Here is a 20,000-nt window from a genome sequence, read left to right as displayed (position 1 = left end):
CAGCACTATAATGACCACGACTAATTTAACCATAAACCAGTACCTAGCGTAAATGGGATATCATTCTTAAACTGTATAATGACTATTTACTTGTATACTTAACACACACCTATACAAACTACCCTCCTGCACACACCCACACCCACGCCCAGACACACACCCACAGAGCTCCCTGGCCGAGGCACGAGTCACCGGGTGCGTCAGTACGTATCACACACCAACATTCCGTCTCATTCGTTTTCACTGGTATACCTTGAAACAAGTGCTTATATAAAAACCCCAAAAACAGCTACCTGTATGAAATAAAACTAATAAATGTAATAAAAAAAACACCACCAACAGAGAAAACATTTAGAATTAATCACTAATCTGTTATTTTTCTTCCTTTCCTTTTCCTCCTCCTCTTTCCCTCCCCTTTTCTCTCTCTTCCTCCTGCAGGTGCCTATGTGGGAGAAGCCCGCGGAGGGAAGGCGGGGAAGGGCACGGGAGGAACAGGACATGGAGGGTTCAAGGGGATCTCCAACTCTGTTCCCCGGGAGATGACATGGGAGGGTGAGTAGTGTGTGTGTGTGTGTGTGTGTGTGTGTGTGTGTGTGTGTGTGTGTGTGTGTGTGTGTGTGTGTGTGTGTGTGTGTGTGTGTGTATAGATAGATAGATAGATAGATAGAAATATGGAAAGGGATAAATAAAAGCAAAAAAATAGCTACGGTCTACCCTTTGGCATAACATCTAAATCCTCAGCCTAACAACTCTCTCTCAGATCAGAACTATTGACTCCCGACAGGCTGACGACGAAGATGCTGAAAACCGACCCGCCGACGACCAGTAGATCACGAGTCACTCTGTATACACTTAGCGATGAAGAAAAGTAAAGACAGGTAGATGCTTGGACAGATACTAATGCACATAGACTAATAAAGAGATGGAGATAAGGACACAGAAACAAAGACAAACATTTAGCTCACATACAACATACACCAAAACAAAGGGTACAACAAAAGCGCAAAACAAAAAGACAAAAACAAAGAGGAAGGACCAAAAGAAAGAGAAGGAGAGCTCTAACTAGATTTCCACAAGGCTTATAAGAGTTAAGGTTACTGACCCATAACAAAGCTCCAGTGAAGGAAAACTCACCAAACACACAGGTAAACATTTCCTCTTCCTGCAAATGACGCCGTAGACACACCTGGAGGGCCTGACTGAAGCAGACTGATATCGTCCCACCTTCCGAGAAAGACACAAACACAGAGACAGAAGACACAGAGAACAGCGGCACACACAGAGGTTATTGACACTGTAAGCTATATCAAGGGACACAATAAACAAGGGAGACAATCAGACCTTCGGCAAACAGCAAGACAAAAGCTGACAAATCCCCAGATAACTCCGCCTCCCCCCCTCCCCTCCGCCGGCGAGGACCGACATTATAGACTACAGAGATGACAGGTGGACCTATAGAGCCAGACATAATACAGTCAACAAATGAGAGACAAAGGTCGTAGCCAAACAAGACGGATCTGATACGCCATTACTAACCACCTTCTCCTCCCCGCCAGAGATGCTCCTCGCAGCCCAGCTCACCGCCATGTGTCTCGGCGCCCTGCTCGCCCTCTGCGTGGTCGCCTGCTGCGCCTACAAGATATGTGGCCCCGCGGAGGAGTTAGAGTGGGGCTCTCAGTACTCGGTGCTCAAGAAGTCTCCTCGCCAACCCCCTGAGCTGCTCCGGGAACTGTGAGGACGGCCACCCCCTGCGCCTTCCGCCCCGTCCTCTTCCTCCTTCCTCCTCCCATCCCCTTCCCCCACCACAACGACCCTCGCCACCACCTCCTTCACTACCCCTGCCTCTTCTACCTCCTCTCCCCCAGCCTCCTCCCCCTCCTGGGTGCTTCACGCGGGGCCCAGCTCCCCTGAGTGACGGTGGGACGTGGCGGGGCGGCGCGGAGGGCGCGGAACCCACTCGCTTGAGACTGCCGAGTGGGTGACGAGTGGCCAAGATGTTCTCCTGTGATTGACGCGACGACGATGGCGCCTACAAGTACTGCTGCCGCCACTACTACAGCTATTACCACTATTACGACTATTACCACTACTACTACCACTACTACTACTCCTACTACTGTTACTACTACTGTTAATACTAAATCCAACACTACTTCTAAATCAATACCAGCTATTACTACTACTACTGCTACTATTACTACTACTACTACTTCTACTACTACTACTACTACTACTACTACTACTACTACTACTACTACTACTACTGTTACGACTTCTTTCACCACTCCTACCTCTATTGCTGCTTCAACTGCCACTACCACTACAACTATTACTACTACTACAACTACTACTACTACTACTACTGCTACTACTACTACTACTACCCAAACCCAAGTCACATCCACAGTTACATCCTCAACCACAGCTGCAACAAAGCCAAGCAGAAGCAGAGCAACCGTAAACAACGAGCAGGGGACGACGAGGACTCGGGATCAAGAAGCGACGATGACTGTCCAGAAGAACCGATGACCCCCGCAGGTGCTTTCCATGGGCGGGGTTCGAAAGGTGTGAGTCCTGTCCAGGTGCTTTGATTCTAAGTCTTTGGAAACCTAGAGGATTGAGTTCGACATTTCAAGTGGCAGGAGGAAAAGGAGGAGGAGGAGGAGGCGTGTTTATCTATGTGTTTGTTTTGATGTGCGTGTTTGTGTGTGTGAGAGAGAGACAGACTTCCAAGGCCACTCAGTCAATGAACGGACGAGGTCGAGGTCTTTGAGAACGTTCGGTAATTAGACGTGAACGATTCAGTCAGTTTCCCGTTCTGTGACTTTTTCGAAGACTTGAGTGTGACTGACGCGACTAAAGGCCTGGAAATGTTGAAGGAACGGAGTGATGATACTTTTCTTCCGCTGGTGACGTGACTTTAACATGAAGGACAAGGGAGGAGATATATCAGAAAGAAGACGTGAAAGAATGATACAGAAAAAGAATAGACAAAATGAAGAAGCTGGAATGGAACTGGCGAAGTGAAAAGTGGAGGGAAATAGAGGAAAAATACACTGCCAGACTCGCCAAGTTTTTAATGAAGACCGAAATAACGGGAAGGAAAATGAAAATGGGACGGAAAATGAGTAAAAAAATATATGTAAATAGAAGCAGCGTAAAAAAGAGGGGAGATAAGGGAGGAAATATGAAGAAATAAAAATGATAAAGAAGTGAAGGGATGGGGAAAATGAGGAAGAAGAGAAGGAAGAAGGGAGAAGTAGGAAGGGAGGAGGAGGAGGAGGAAGAGGAAGAAGAGGAGAAAATAAGGCCACGAGAGACGCAACGAAATGATTTGAAATGGAGAAAATTCATAATGGCCGCTGTTGACCTCGAAGTGAAAATAGACGCCGAGAGAGAGAGAGAGAGAGAGAGAGAGAGAGAGAGAGAGAGAGAGAGAGAGAGAGAGAGAGAGAGAGAGACCATCCACCACAGTAATTTCCATTCTCTGCCCGAAACCACTTTATCTTCCTCCTCCTCCTCTTCCTCCTACACCCTCTCACTTGACCCCCCCCCAAAAAAAAAAAAAAAAAAGGTCACAAAAGATAAATAGAACAAAGATAAAAAAATAAATAGCTAAAGACCTCACCTCATCCCCCCCCTTCACCAACCCTCTCTCTCACACCCGCCACCCAAAAATGGCACACTGGGAGAGGTATAGGGGAGGTAGGGGAAGGGGGAGAGAAAGAGAGGGAGAGGCTGGAAGGGAAAGGAAAGGGAACGGATGGGAACTGAATGGAAGGGAAGGAAAGGGGAGCCAGATAAAATATACGCAACTGTATATCTTTTTTTTTTTTCAGTGGAACTATTCTTTGGGGAGAGGAAAGGGAGAGCGGAGGCAGGAAGAGAGAGGGGAGGGAGAGGGTCGACGCGCCACTCCCTGCCTCAACTTTAAGCGACGGGCGGGAGAGGAGAGGGAGAGGGAGAGGGAGAGGAGAGGGAGAGGGAGAGGAGAGGGAGAGGTGGCTGTCCTGCAGGGTTGGTGACGTTGAAACTCAGGTGTTTGATGGGGGACGACACAGCCCACAACAAACACCCAGGGTCTCTCTCTCTCTCTCTCTCTCTCTCTCTCTCTCTCTCTCTCTCTCTCTCTCTCTCTCTCTCTCTCTGTTTATTATTTTTATCCATCTCTTCCCTTCTTTTTCCCCGCTCTCCTGCCCTTCCTCCTTCCGTGCCTCAGATCAGCTTAATGCACGATACAGTTTGACAGGCAATGCAAATAGAGCAGGAAAAAAGATGTGCTCTCAAGAATCTTTCTCCTTCTCCGGTTTCCTCATCTTTCTCCATCCCGTTTTGCTTCGTGCCATTTTCTTCCTCGAGTTATGGCGAAGAAAACGCTCACCACCGCCACCACCTTGCCTCCCCGTCCCTCCTGGCGTGTTTGCCCAGGGCGGCTTAACCCGGCTTCATCCATCACGGTAAAAAATGGACAAACAGACAAACAACCTCCAACAGGGTGGGCGCGAAGAGACACAGAAGCGGCCAGTGCCACAAGATGCAGTAAAAAACGCTTCACTCAGCCGCGAGGGAAGTTTAATAACCACAGAAGTGATGGAAGGGAACAAGAAAATGGGAGAGCGGAAAGCGAGGGCGAGGGAAAGAAATAAGGACGGAAGAAAGACTGGTGAGGCGAAGGTATTGGAGAGAAAACCAAGAACGGGGAAGGAAAGTAGACGTGAGAATGGTACAATCAGAACTAAGAGAAAGAAAGACAAAGAAAGGAAACACTGAAAAAAATAAGGACGGAAGAAAAACTGGTGAGGCAAAGGGATTGGAGGGAAAACAAAGAACGGCGAAAAGAAAGTATACGTGCGAGCGATAAAATCTGAAGCAGGAGAAAGAAGCAGACAAAGAAAGGAAGCAGTGAAATAGAGGTGGAGGTAAAATGTTGTGACCGCGGTGTAGCAACGGAGTGGTGAGACGGGAAGCAAGAAGACAGGAAGCACCTCAGCTCAGAACATAAGCTCCTTCCTTTCCTCCCTCTCTTCCTCCCTGGCTTAACACTCCCCGACCTCACACTGACACAAAGAGGGCTCTGTAACGCTATAGAAAGTAAAGAAAGACAACAAAAAACAGTGAGAAGTTGGAAACATTATTAGGTTGTCTTTGGTTGTAGGAGAATGACTGTGTGTCTGTCTAACTACTGGGCGAGCTCGCTTTCTGGTTACCTGGATTTCGGGGAGCTGCCCGTCACGCTTCCTGGCCTGCTAATTAAGCTGTCCGTCTAACTAGCTGCAAGGTCAGAAGTAGGAGGAACAGCAGGAGAAACAAACAGCAGCAGGGACAAACGTCACATCTACCACCACCATTACCTCCGCCACCACCAGCACAACAGACCGAGATGAAGAAAATTCAAGGGGTGGAACATTTAGCTCCTCCCCGCAACCCCTTGATTCCGCGGGTGGTGGCTCGATGCTGTTCGCCGCGAGATGGACACGTTGAGATATTGGCGACCTCGAGGTGGGGAGCGTGAGCGTGTTGTAGTGTGTGGCAGCTGCGGCTTGATGGCTCGGCGGGCGGGCTGGCTGGCTGGCCGACCCCTGGAGCTTTTCAAGAGGACCTTGCTAAACAAGTCTTCGAGCGACGCTGCACTTATGTATACCGACCGCCCGTGTGTTCGTGTGTGTGTGTGCGTGTGTGTGTGTGTGTGTGTGTGTGTGTGTGTGTGTGTGTGTGTGTGTGTGTGTGGTGCAGCCCTTGTGTAGGCATATGCAGACGCTATTACTTGACGGCGAGAAGTTTGCGGAGGCTGGTGAAGTGAGACCCTGTGAATGAAAGGCCAAAAGGACGAGGTGCTGGTTTGAATGCAAACATGAGGAGGAAGAGGAAGAGAAAGAAGAGGAGGAGGAGGAGGAAAAGGCTGAAGAAGAGGCGGAGAAGGAAAAGGATGTGGTTGTCAGACCTACGACGTTCAGACTCCATCAATCTAGTTCCTCCCTTTTCCTCGTCCCTCTCACCCGATCCTCCTCTTCCCTCTCTTCCCACTCTTCCTGACAGGCGTTGGGGCCGTGGGTTGCGGGATGAGAGCGGACAGAAGCAAACAAGAGGGAAATAACATCAACAATAACAGCAACAAGAGCAACATCAGCAACAATGGAGAGTGAAGGCCATGTCCCGCTGCCCGACACACGCCCGGAGAAGAGAACATTTCCATTTGCAAACCGTGTGTGTGCGCGTGTGTGTGTGTGTGTGTGTGTGTGTGTGTGTGTATGGCTGGCTGGCTTGGTGGTGGCGGTGAGGGAAGGGGTATGGAAGGACGGTGGCTGGAGGGAGAGGGTGGGGACAGGTGGTGCTCTCTGAGAACAAAGCGCAATAAACATTCTAACAAGAGTTCATTATTCCCCCGTGGGCGATGCGATGCTCCCCTGTTTTCCCAGCTCGGCGGCCATGTTTGTTTTTGTCCCTGGCGTCGCTTCCTGTTGCTCCCCCCGTCACCTCTCGTCACCTTCCCGCCGCGCCGGTCGGTCACCTGCGCGAATTTATGCAGATTTCTGAAGCGTCGTAAATATTCATGGAGGTAATATTTGTTCAAGGCCAAATCATATAAACCTCGTAATTAATCCAGTGCGAGATTAATTCCAACGGAAAACCAATACATATATAAAAATTAAATTTCAGTCAGCGTTCCCGGGACAATCTTCCGTTCCGACAGCTAGAGAGAGAGGCGATTGCTGTGCTTCCATCGCTTATTGATATTGCATTCGCTTCCGTTACTGGAGCTAAAAACACGCGCACACACGCACACGCACACACACACACACACACACACACACACACACACACACTCAACACCGCCCAGCACCGCGTAATCCATTCCAAAACGACAAATAAACGAAACAAAGATAAACACGAAACAAAAACAGATGAATGGTCATGAACGCTTTCCACTTTTTGTTTAATTAAAATGAACTCGAAATTGAATCAGAGAAGCTGCGATGAAGTGGACGAGACATAATCTTTAATTGTCACATTGATTAGTTACTGACCTAGACTTATTAAAGCTTACAACATTGATGCAGATGAATAGAGGCTTGATTTTTTTCGGAATCGATATCTCGTTTCTTCATTAATTCCTCTTTCGTTCTTTATTGAGTCCTTTACTTATCTTGTACACTCCTTCTCGCCCATCTTTTTTTTTATTCCTATGGTGTCTTTCTTTATTCCTCTTTTCATCCTTTCATCCTTTTTATCCTTGTATTCACACCTCTTGTCATTCTGGAGGATTTTTGTTTCTTTTCTTTATTATCACAACTCCTAACCCTTCTCCTATATTCTGGTGTCTTTCCTTATTCCTCTATGTCAATCCATTTTCTTCCTCTTTTCCTTGTTTCATTAATCATTCCTTTTCACACCCATAAATCAGTCTTTCCCGATCACCTCCTTCCACGTTTATTTTTTGCATTACTTTCTTCATATTCCTCTTTGTCATTTCTTTTCCTTCTTTCTTCTGTCTTTCTCCTCCATCATAATCTTGCTTCGCCACGGAATAATCAGGTTAAGAGCCGCAAGATTCCCCCTCAAGCCATCCCCTCAAACTTTCCCTTGTCCTTACTTCCTACCTCTCCACTCCCTCCTCCCGCCTCCCTCTCTCCTTCCCTCCCTCCCTCCCCAACCACACTTCATTAGGCCCACACACCTCAGGAAAATGCTGAATCCGTTTTTCCTCCTCCTCCTCCCCCTCCTCTTCTCTCTCCTACTGTCCTTCTTCCAGGCCACAAGTTCATGTATCCATAAATTCAAGATAAAATATTCCGACATTCTGTTTCCTCCTCTTACACTTGCTAATACATCTCTCTCTCTCTCTCTCTCTCTCTCTCTCTCTCTCTCTCTCTCTCTCTCTCTCTCTCTCTCTCTCTCTCTCTCTCTCTCTCTCTCTCTCTCTCTCTCTCTCTCTCTCTCTCTCTCTCTCTCTCTCTCTCTCTCTCATACAATCTATCTATCTCATTTGTGAAGACTCTCTCTCGACTGTGATTTTAGACGAGATTAAAGACCTTTTAGTGCAGATTTCCCTTTGAAACATCGCATGAGTAAACTTAAAAGCCGGAGGGAGCGTAAGAAGACAGAAAAAGAAGGTGAAGGGGGCGGAGCATGAAAAGGAAGTGACGTCACCGATGTCAACAAAAGTCCGCTATGATGACGTATTCCTCCGCCGTTTGGTCGGATCCTGCTCCCTTGCTTTCGTATCTATGTAATCCTGTCGACGCATCCCTATGCCATACCCTGCCAGTATATATCATAGCGTAAGGCTTCTTGTGAACTAGTAACGCCGTCAGTAATGTAGTTGTTGTTAAATGTAAGGTATTTATAGTGCGTAGGGATATGGGACGCGTGACGCTCATACGCAACAATTCTTACTGCGTGCCAAAGAAAGTAGTTCCATGATGAGTGTTCGTTCAGTTAGGTTATGGACGTTCTTGAGGTAACGGACGCTTTTACTTAGAGCTTGTACGCGACTGACAGTACAGTGGATGCTTTGGAATGGCAAGTTTTATCGTACTGAACTAATCAAACCCTCAGCATTATAGGCAGCTAAAGTGTTTGATCATGAACTTGGAACGGCTAAGTTATAAGAAGTAGTGTCATGTGCGTCGTCAGTGTGTTTTGGAGAGTGCGAAATAATGAAAGAAAAATAGTACGAAGTAATGTTACGTGCGTATTCATTGTGTTTTAGAAAAAAGCGACGTAACGAAAGGAAAGTAAGAGACAAAGAACCATGCAAAATAAGTTCTTTAGAGAGGTGGAGGTCGAGGCGAGGAGCTAGAGCCCACGCTGCGCACTGGGTGTCGGCTTTCGTCTCTGGAGCCCCACTCTGACCTCAACGCACATGATATAATGCAGGACAGAACTTTAAGCTCAGGGGTACAACTCTAAGACATGTTAACCGCAGTGCGATGGAAGACATACGTAAGACACATTCAGCGGTGTAGAATCTGGCGTGTTGTGACGATTATCTTCTGCTCATATAATAACAATCTTCGAGTGCCGTGGAAGATCGTATTACAAAGAGGAAAAACACTATCGTAGGTTTAGAAAGACAACATTTTATCGTTTCTAGTCTTGTTCTGCGCAGATGAAACTCAGTAGCTACAGTGCGCATGGAAATTAGTGAAGTACTGTGCAGCGAAGCAGACAAGCAGGTAGTAGGGCTTGTTACCCGGGGCTAAACTTGTAGCTCTAGAACCAAAAGTGAGGCTCAAAGGTGCGGTAGTCACCCCTCAGTGTGTGTGTGTGTGTGTGTGTGTGTGTGTGTGTGTGTGTGGTCAGTTAGTTGTTCGTGTTCATGTTACTTTGGTGGTCAAGTTGATCCACGAGTTATCAATCCTTTTTGAGTTTATCTGTTTACAATATATTTTGACTTTTTTTCTGTCTTTTAGTGCAGTTTCTGTATGTATGATTTCAATGGAGTTTATATTTTCTTCTCAGGAATTAATTTTTGGAGTGTTTTCTCTCATCTTATTATGATAATCTAATTACCAATTTCCACTTTTGTCGAACTGATGTTTGTTCTCTAAAGCACGAAAGAGTAGAACAGTTTTGTTACTTCAATTATTTTCAGCTTAGTAATGAGTGGATTATTATAATGAGGATATTCAACTTTTTCAAGCACGGTGCATTCACCCACTACAGTTTCTGCTCACTTGGTTTTTGTTTTAAGGTATACTGATTTCATCGTTCATCAACTTTTTCTACTTTCAGTGACGTTAGGTGGTTTTAGTTTCCCATTACTTCTATGAGACCGGAGTGTTCATTCGTGTATAATGTATAACAATTATGACATCCATTGCGCCTCTTCCATTGTTTGCTTAGTAACCCTATACGGGATGTTTGTTCGTGTTCGCTGGGTCACCGTCACCGTGTTCACCGCTGTCTGACGTTACTGATGAGGAAGTGACGCGCTTGCTGCTTCGTCTTGCCTCCCAGTGTTCCAAACCTCTGTCCTGGTGTTTTACTCCTCACCCTTCGGCTTCCCTAACGTTTCCCTTTGTTCAACTTTCAAGTTCATCCTTGTTCGCAGTTCCAATAAGATAATTAAACATAAGTCTAGGTACGGACATTAGGTATATAAGGTTTATAATATAACGACATAATATGCTACAGAGTCTGTGTTCTGTGTTTCGTGTGAGCAATGAACGGCTGGACTTGTGTTGCTTGCATGTGATGGACAACAAGAAGACCCCAAGACGGCGGGAAAGGCTCAGCAGCAACACTAACAAGAAGCAAGTCGGATCTGACCTGACCTGACCTGCTGATTTTGTAAGTCGTTCATATGTGCGCCTCTTACAGCCAAACACCAGACCTGAACACACACACACACACACACACACACACACACACACACACACACACACACACACACACGTACACGCACACACGCACACCTTTAAAACATGAGACGCCATTAACCTTAGCACCATTTCCTTGTCTCACTTCGTAGCCACTCACTCGCCTCCCGTCAGCGACACCTTGATCCATGTAGCTGCACCTTCGCACCTTTTTCTCATGCGTCTACACCTCACCGAACACCTTTTTGCCTTCCGGAGCAACCTAAGATAATATAACGTGTACTTTCTCTTTTCTTGTATGGATATTAAATGCATACCTTTCCTTCTTATTAACACATACTTTTTTTCTCTCATATTTCAAAATTTCAACAACACTTTTTCCTTTCTCTCCCAATACGAGGAAATTTGGTGCATATATTCATCTTCATTAGCCATACGTACTTTTCCAATCCGTGAAGACTCACTAAAACACTGAACCTTTTTTTCTTCACTTCAAATATCTCCAACTTAATAAACAATTTTTACCCTTCAGTATGACAACATTATTCAGCTTCTTATCAGAACATTCTTGATACGACTTTCCATATGTCTATCTATCTATCTATCTATCTATCTATGCACACACACACACACACACACACACACACACACACACACACACACAACGCACACGCACACGCACACGCACACACACACACACACACACCGCTCCGGCACCTCAGTGGCAGAGCTTTGCGCTGCCAGGCTTCACAGTCTGGCAGACGGAGGTTTCGAGCCTGCTCAGGCCCGGGATTTTTCCACTGACAGAGGAGCGGATACTGTCCCCGTTGAGCACCTCCCTTGAGCAAGAGGAATGGGATGTGTGGTGTGTGGAGGTCCCAGCAGTACTCAGAGATCGACTCTAATGAGCTTGCTCGGGTCGGGAGGGTGGAGGCTGGCCATGACGGGCTCAGCTCGTGGTCAGGCCGTGGATGAATTACACACACACACACACACACACACACACACACACACACACACACACACACACACACACACACACACACACACACACACACACACACACACACACACACACACACACACACACACACACAACGATATTTTCCCCTCAACACAGCCACAGCTAACGCGGCGAACACGTGACACATCTCCTTCACGACACATGCATAATACATACACCCTTTCCCTCAGTACGGTTCCTTCCCGCATCCGGCCCCGACAAACAGACAAATGCAATAGCCACATTTAGGTTCCCCGCAACATAAGCCGAGTGGTATAATAATTTTCCCTCCAGCAACATAAGGGCATTATATATATATTTATTTTTATCCCACGCCACATGAACTTGTAGCGTTATTATATTTTTTTCTTATAAACCTTACCAACTTTTTCTTCCTCACCACGTCGACTAGGAATGATATATTAATTCTCATGAAACATCCAATAGTTTTTCCTACAACAACACAGAATCATACTTATTTCCCCTCCTTTACCATATTTAATAACAATGATTTAATATTTTTCCAGCAGTACACAGTAGTCACAATTATATATTTTCTTCGTCACTAAAACTAACAGTGGGATCATTATTTTTTGAGCAACACCACGTAAACTCTAATATTTTTTCCCTTTTCTTTCTCCAGCAAACACTAAGTCTTAAAACCGCAATATTTATCTTCCCATTAAGTTGACGTACTTTTACAACTTCCATTCTTTAATACTAGTTTTCATTATATTCAGGGACATACCAGACATACATTTTTTTCTTATTAGGTCTTTCAAGTCTACTACCCTCCCCACGACCTTGTCTATTCAATTATCAGGTACATCAATCAATCAACTCCTTTCCATAATACTAATTTACCTCTTCAAATCGAACCTAACCTTCTGAATCCACCCCCCCCCCCTCCTTTAGACAAAAAAAAAACAATATATATTTAGTTAAGATAGAGATAAAAGTACATGCTATATATTACTACTAAACACCTATACTAATCACCCAGTATTTAGTCGTATACATCGGTAGTGTATTGTAAGTATGACTAAGGTTGTATCGCTGTTGTGGTTTTATTTGTCAGTATAAATAAAGGAGAAATTATATCAACTTCGCTACTAGAAACCTGATGTTTTAGATGTTATGTGTGTGTGTGTGTGTGTGTGTGTGTGTGAGAGAGAGAGAGAGACGGGGGAGGCAGGGGGGTGCAAAGTAGGTCAATAGTAACTCATTATATATACAAAAATAAGAGAAAAGATTATACCACCAGGCCATCATGAGGACGGGGGCGAAGGAGAGAGAAAAGTGAGAGAAAGAAAACGCATTTTTAAGAATATTAAGGGAGACTGACAGCTAGATTAAGAGAGGGGATATATTTCTCTCTCTCTCTCTCTCTCTCTCTCTCTCTCTCTCTCTCTCTCTCTCTCTCTCTCTCTCTCTCTCTCTCTCTCTCTCTCTCTCTCTCTCTCTCTCTCTCTCTCTCTCTCTCTCTCTCTCTCTCTTTTCCCTTTATGTTTGGTGAGAGAGAGAGAGAGAGAGAGAGAGAGAGAGAGAGAACAAGTGAGACTGAAGGATAAGATAGAAGGAAGGAGTGAAAGAAGCAAGGAAGGAAGGAAGGAAGGAAGGAGGGAGGGAAGCAAATGGATCGCTGCTTCATTTCAAGTTTCGAAGCTCTGGATCAAGACTCACCTCTCCCTTGTACCGTTTTCGATCTCCCTAAAGCCCCTATACATAGAGACCCTCCCTTCCCCTTCCCTTTTCCCTCCCTTCCCCTTCCCCTTTCCCTACCTCTTCCACTTCCCTTTCCCTGTCTACTTCGCCTTCCCGTCCCCTACCTCTTCTCCTTCCCTGTCTCCTTCCTCTTTCCCCTCCCTTACCTATTTCCTTCCCCTATTTGTATGAATTTGCAACTTTTTATTTCCTCCTCTGTGAATAAAACTCATATGTCAATTAACACATTCCCACACGAATGTTTTTTTTTTCCGCATTTCCTTTGATTCTTGTCCTTTCTCTCTCTGATTTTAATTGCGCGTGAGTGGTACTGTTTCCTTTATTAAGCTGTTGTATGTAATTAAATTGCATTAGTTTTTCTTTTCTTTGTTTTTATTTCCGTTTGTACTTTTTTACATCGCTTTAGTCTCTCTCTCTCTCTCTCTCTCTCTCTCTCTCTCTCTCTCTCTCTCTCTCTCTCTCTCTCTCTCTCTCTCTCTCTCTCTCTCTCTCTCTCTGCTGTATATTCGCTTAAGGCACATTTAGAAGCCTTGCCAGTCAATGCTTTATTCTTCGGTTTGATTTCAGCCTTTTTTTACTTATTTCCCGCTACGCCAGCACGATAACTTTTCCCTTCCATCGCTGAGAGACGGACAGTTATCCTTCACTCTAACAAGGAAGTTTTTGTTGGGCATGTTTTCTCTCTCTCCGGCAGCTACTCCTTTCATTTACGTCTATATGCAAACGACCCTTATTTTGCTAGTCCTTATATAAATAGAGCGAAGCAGCGCACGGATTCTTTTCAAATGTATTCCTGTTATTTCAAACTTTTTCCTCTTTATTTTCCTTTTTCCTTGGCGAGTGGCGGAATTCTGGGTAAGTCTGATCTGCTTGTGTTCCCTTCAAGAAGATTAAAACCCTAAGTGGAGAGAAAGCGATGGAAACAGCCTCGTTTTTCTCCGTGATGCTGGCGGTAATGTTTCTAATTCACGATGTTAGCTTTGCCCTTTGCCTTTCTTGATGCTGAGCGTCTGGACTCAATCATATTAGCTTTTTTATCTTGTGATGGAAATGAGTCAAAAAGAGTTTTAATGAAAAACCTTTAAGCTGTTAAAAATAATGATATTGCTATGCAGATGAAAACTATTTAAGTATTAATATTTTTCTGTCTAGAGGATTTCATTCACAGTCATCGGTGGTGGACAAAGCGCTCAGCTGCGAAGGAGCAGAGAGTCGCTCACAGGATCACAGCATCAGATCCCGCTCCACCGTGGCCGGGCCGCGGCTCCCAAGGCCTTCCCTTGCTTTCTCTTTAACTTTAATAAATTGATATGTTCACAGAGCAATGACATAATATTTAGGTAAAAAATAAAGAAATACATAAATAAATATTCACAAACAAAAATAAAAAAACGTAAATAAAACAAAACCGCAAATAGATGTATAAATATATAGATAAGAAAAAAACTACTTAAGAATTGAATATTGACAATCAGACAAGAAAGTACAGCAATATAAATAATAACTGAAAATATAACACTCCTATTGAAAATGAGTAAAGCAATGAATAATAACATTCATGAACCAGGAACACAAATGCAATGCAACAAAGAAAGTGGAGAACCGCTCAAAACATCGGCCTCTCCACGCTGCTTTTCTCCACTAAAACAATTGGTGGCAGCAATGTCGTTAGTCTTTTTTAGTCCGCTGCAGAGCTCCTTCATTTGCTTACTTTAACGTACTTTACATGGCAAATGATCTTTTGAACTTGCTGTCGGCATGACTCCACCCCTCTCGCGACCACGCTGCTCAAAGCATTCTATTCAAGCTCATTAATATGCTGTCCAACTTCCAAATGCAAGAGTAAGCCAGTATTTCTACTCTTTCATCTCTTTGAATGGTAAACACTAGAACAGCCTCAGCCTCCCTTCCACTGATCTTCCCCTTTCTTATAACCAAAGTTCATTCAAGAAGGAACGCTTTATTCCTTCTCTTGCTAAAATAGATAATATTGCATTCCTTTCTATTTTCAATCTTATATCTCCCTCCATACCGACCCGGTCAACCTCCCCCGCCCGCCACCCCTTACACCTGCTAATTACACACATACCTCCGCCTGTCCACCTGAGCGCCTCCCTTTCTTCGCCGTAATCTCTTGAACGTTAATTATGCTTAATGACGTATGTGTGTGTGTGTGTGTGTGTGTGTGTGTGTGTGTGTGTGTGTGTGTGTGTGTGACTCTCTCTCTCTCTCTCTCTCTCTCTCTCTCTCTCTCTCTCTCTCTCTCTCTCTCTCTCTCTCTCTCTCTCTCTCTCTCTCTCTCTCTCTCTCTCTCTCTCTCTCTCTCTCTCTCTCTCTCTCTCTCTCTCTCTCTCTCTCTCTCTCTCTCTCTCTCTCTCTCTCTCTCTCTCTCTCTTTGTAATCTGCTTCTTGCTCTTTCTGTCTTTTTTCTTCGTAACGACTCTTCAATTCTTTCCTTTCTATGTTCCTCCTCCTCCTCCTCCTCCTCCTCCTCGTGCTGCAGCTGCTCTTGTTCCTCCTCTTCTCCAATACCTCCTCCTTCTCTTCTCAACGCTCCTCCTCCTCCTCCTCCTTTTCTCTACTTCAGTAGGTAAGGGTGAGGGCCCCTCCCTTACTGCTGACCATTTTGTCTTTTTCCTACGTCTCTCTCTCTCTCTCTCTCTCTCTCTCTCTCTCTCTCTCTCTCTCTCTCTCTCTCTCTCTCTCTCTCTCTCTCTCTCTCTCTCTCTCTCTCTCTCTCTCTCTCTCTCTCTCTCTCTCTCTCTCATAACTCCAATAATGATTTTAATGATTATACTTGGATAATAATAATGGTGATGAGTGAAAATGAAAATGATGATGGTGAGGAAGATGATAATGATAGTGATATAGATGGTGCTGGTAACAACAACAATAATGATTACGACGATGTAGTAATAATAACACTAAAAATAATAATAATAATCATAAATGGTATCATATCGTATGGAGTGTGTGTGTGTGTGTGTGTGTGTGTGTGTGTGCTTTGATATATTCAGATAATATATCATCAAAGGTTACTGGAGCCGAGTGTGTGTCACAGATGTCTGTGTCTGTGTCTGTGTGTGTGTGTGTGAGAGAGAGAGAGAGAGAGAGAGAGTGTGTGTGTATATATATAACTATTTTTATCTCGCACAAGTATTTTCCTAGTCCTATGTAATCTTTACCGCACGTGTCTCTTTCTCTCCAACGTTTCTGTATGCCAATATAAACACGCAGGATAAACGATAGCCGAGTCTGTAAAGCGAGGGAAACGTATCTATTGCAGGGTAGTGGAATGTGTTTAGATGTATGTGTGTGTGTGTGTGTGTGTGTGTGTGTGTGTGTGTGTGTGTGTGTGTGTGTGTGTGTGTGTGTGTGTGTGTGTGTGTAGGATTTTTTGCGTTTGTGTGCGTTTAGAACAATGTGAAGTGTAAGACAGGAGTAAAAACGGGGCGGATTTCTTTCTTTCACCATTTTGTTAGAACGGATGGATTGTTTGACTGTTAACGCTGTGTTTCCCATCCATCTCTGTCGTCTCTCTCTCTCTCTCTCTCTCTCTCTCTCTCTCTCTCTCTCTCTCTCTCTCTCTCTCTCTCTCTCTCTCTCTCTCTCTCTCTCTCTCTCTCTCTCTCTCTCTCTCTCTCTCTCGATTTTTTTTTCTCCGCCACAATTTATTTCCCTACAGTGACTTCAGCCTTTGTAACAGTGCGTACCTTCCTTCCTCCTCCTCCTCCTCCTCCTCCTCCTCCTCCTCCTCCTCCTCCTCTTCCTTCTTTCTTCTTTGCTACAGCCTACTTACTCTCCCTCTGCCTCTCCCTAAGGTCCGCCAAGTTTCTCCTCCTCCTCCTCCTCCTCCTCCTCCTCCTCCTCCTCTTCCTCCTCCCCTTCCATGCCTTCTCACGCGACGTCTCTATCCATTTATCTTCTTTTTTGTCCTTTCCTTTTCTCCAAGCTCATCCTCTTTATGCGTCAACCTGTCTCCCTCCTCCTCCTCCTCCTCCTCCTTTTCCCTTCCCTTCTCAACCTCTTCCCCCCCTTCCTTCCCCACCTCCTCCTCTTCTTCCTGTTTTTCTTTCTCTTCCTCTTCTTCCTCTACCTCTTCTTGTGCTTCTGGATCTTGTTCATGTTTCCTTTGTCTGGCTCATCTCTTTCTTTTTGCTTCCTCTTTTATTTTTTCCTCCCTCTTCCTCCTCTTCCTCCTACTTCTCCTTCTACTCTTGATGCTCTTCCTCTTCCTCCTCTTCCCGATGTCGTAGTCTATTTATCTTCGTGTTATTTAGTGCGTCTCTCTCTCTCTCTCTCTCTCTCTCTCTCTCTCTCTCTCTCTCTCTCTCTCTCTCTCTCTCTCTCTCTCTCTCTCTCTCTCTCTCTCTCTCTCTCTCTCTCTCTCTCTCTCTCTCTCTCTCTCTCTCTCTCTCTCTCTCTCTCTCTCTCTCTCTCTCTCTCTCTCTCTCTCTCTCTCTCTCTCGTACATGTATTTTGTCTTTTCCATTATCGTCAAAGTGTGCTATTAGTTTAAGGAAAAGAAATGGTTGATATTTATGTATTACTATAAATAATATTACAGTATAGGTGCTCAGCGATGTTAGAAAACGGGGTCAAATGAAAATAAATGGGAAAGGAGGAAAATGATTGGAAAAGAAACGTTTAACTCATGAAATGGAAATAAAAAAAGTAGGTTAAGTCTTGGAAATGTTTAATGAGAGCTCGACACTTCCACGAACGAAATACAAAGAAACGTCGAAGAAAGAAAATGGGAAACTGGGTGAAAGAAAACGGAAAGAAAAATACAGGAAACGTATCGTGTTGGAAGCGTAACATCAACAAAAGAATCGAGAGATCGTTCGGATAAGGCATGAAAAATAGTTAGTGATGCGAAGCGATGTTTCGAAAAAAAAAATTCATACAGCGAGAGGAAAAAGAAAAAAACGAGGAGGAAAAAACACAAAACCAAAGAAAATAATCAAAACGATATTTTTAGCGATTGACGTTTTCGATAAGAACGTGACTTTTGGGTTGAGAACGTTTGATGTTATCTGTATATGTGTGTGTGTGTGTGTGTGTGTGTGTGTGTGTGTGTGTGTGTGCGTGTGTGTGTGTGCCAAAAATATCGAATATGGAGATTATAAAAGTGCAGGAAATCAGTCTTGTTTTATTTCCCTCTAAAGAAATTGTGTTGGAAGAATGAATAGAGGGAGAGAGAAGAATAGGAAAGTAGAGAGAGAGAAAAAAAAAATAGAGAGGCGGGAAATATGAGAGAGGAGGACAAAGAAGGAATGAAGGAGGGAATGAAGGAGGGAATGAAGGAGCGTAGGAGGCAAAGAGAGGAGGAAGGAGACTGAGGAGGAGGAGGAGGAGGAGGAAAAATGAAGGCAAGAGGGAATATGTGAGATGGAAAGAATTGTCAAGAAGAGACGGATAGAAAGGAGATTAATAGACACGGAGAAATTGAAGGAAAGTGAAGGATAGTGTTATTACGAGGTGGAAGGAAGGAAGAAGGAGGGAGAAAAACGCAGTGAGTAGAAGAGAACCAGGAGGAGAGGAGAGAACCAGTAAGGAAGGAAGGAGGGAGAAAAACGCAGTGAGTAGAAGAGAACCAGGAGGAAAGAAGGAGAGAACCAGTAAGGAAGGAGAGGAGGTAGAAAGGCTAAAAATAGAGAAGAGATGATAAAAAGAATAGAGAGAAGAGACGAAAGCTGAGAAAAAATAAGAGGAAACTATGATAAAGATGAAATGCACGGAGAAGGAAGAAAGCAAATGAAAAACGAGAATGAGGAGGAGACGAGGATTTGGAGAAGGGTACGAGAGGAAGAAAGGAGGAGGAGAGAATGGAGAAGAGAAACGATATATATTCTTTACCGTAATTCTTTTTTTTCTTTTGATGTTCCCCATGCTTTTATACATAACCCCACACATACAAAAATCCTGCCTCAGTCCTTCTTTGTCTATTTTTTAATCATCCTTTTTATCTATCTCTCTATCTGGGAACGTTTGTGAGCCCCTTTGTGCTTTGTTATGTCCAAGAGTCCTTTCAAGTTTGGTCTATCTGCTTGTGCATCTGCGACTCTATTGTCATTGTGTATCCTTCTGTTTGTCTTGTGTGCGTTCGTCTATTTGTGATTTTTTTTTAATTCTCCCTCTCAAAAAAAAAACCCACAAAGGATAAAGAAACGCTGAATATAGTCCCAGCTAATCAATCCTCTTACTTGCCCTTTTTGTAATCTTCTTTCACTGCGTTTCATCCCTCCATTTCTCTTTCTTGCTTCCTGCGCCTTCACCCTCCCATCCTTTTACTTCTTTTCTCCCTCCAACTACGGCCCGCTACACACGCTCAGTTTTGTGCTCCAGTTTACATGCACAGGACAATACTACATAGTTATAACCGAGAATGTGGATGAAGAATTATCTGCGTTGTTTTAACTATACAGACCGAAATCTTGGCCTAAGCGATATTTTTCGGTGACAAATACTTAACTGTAAAATTTTTAAGTGTCCATTAAATAAGAGCGTTTGGAAAGCATGTGAAAACTTTGCTCAGTAAGTACCACGCGAAACTGGCACCAAGACGTCGGACATTCAGCCCTTTTGTGGCTTTTGTGGCGAACTTCATGCAAATTCACGAAAGCCATTAACGCGTTTGGAAAATTTATAGCAAATGCTGCTCGGAGAAAGACAAAGAAGATTGCAAGAGGATTTCCTGATGCCAGAGACCTGTGTGTAAGTCAGGCGTTCTTTGTTGGTAACGGCTTTCCCCAGGCATGTGTCCTTCCCTTCCTTTCATTCAGTCAGAGCAGCAGAGAAGGATAAATAGTGAAAATGGGCATCATCTGCAAGGGTTCTGTATCAGTCAGCACTTTGCAGCTTCAGTTATTCCAATAGATTCATGTGAGATAACTGCAGAAAAGGATAAATGGTGAAAATGGGTATCATCTGCAAGGTTTCTGTAGCAG

General features: G+C 44.3%; 2 protein-coding genes across 3 annotated transcripts in view; one reads left to right on the top strand and one right to left on the bottom strand.

The window, feature by feature from the left end:
* The window catches only part of LOC127007131 (uncharacterized), a 157,056-nt gene extending 144,837 nt beyond the window's left edge, over positions 1-12,219 (top strand). The window contains exons 3-4 of the transcript XR_007760080.1: positions 439-552; positions 1,557-12,219. The gene's annotated coding sequence lies outside the window, so the exon portion shown is untranslated. The remainder of the gene's footprint in view (positions 1-438; positions 553-1,556) is intronic.
* The window catches only part of LOC127007129 (mucin-5AC-like), a 296,085-nt gene that overhangs the window by 178,857 nt on the left and 97,228 nt on the right, over positions 1-20,000 (bottom strand). The window lies entirely within an intron of this gene.

Source organism: Eriocheir sinensis, chromosome 34 (assembly GCF_024679095.1).
Source record: "Eriocheir sinensis breed Jianghai 21 chromosome 34, ASM2467909v1, whole genome shotgun sequence".
NCBI classification, from domain to species: Eukaryota; Metazoa; Arthropoda; class Malacostraca; order Decapoda; family Varunidae; genus Eriocheir; species Eriocheir sinensis.
The sequence above is the reverse complement of the archived record's forward strand: the minus strand, read 5'-3'. Positions and strand labels throughout refer to the sequence as shown.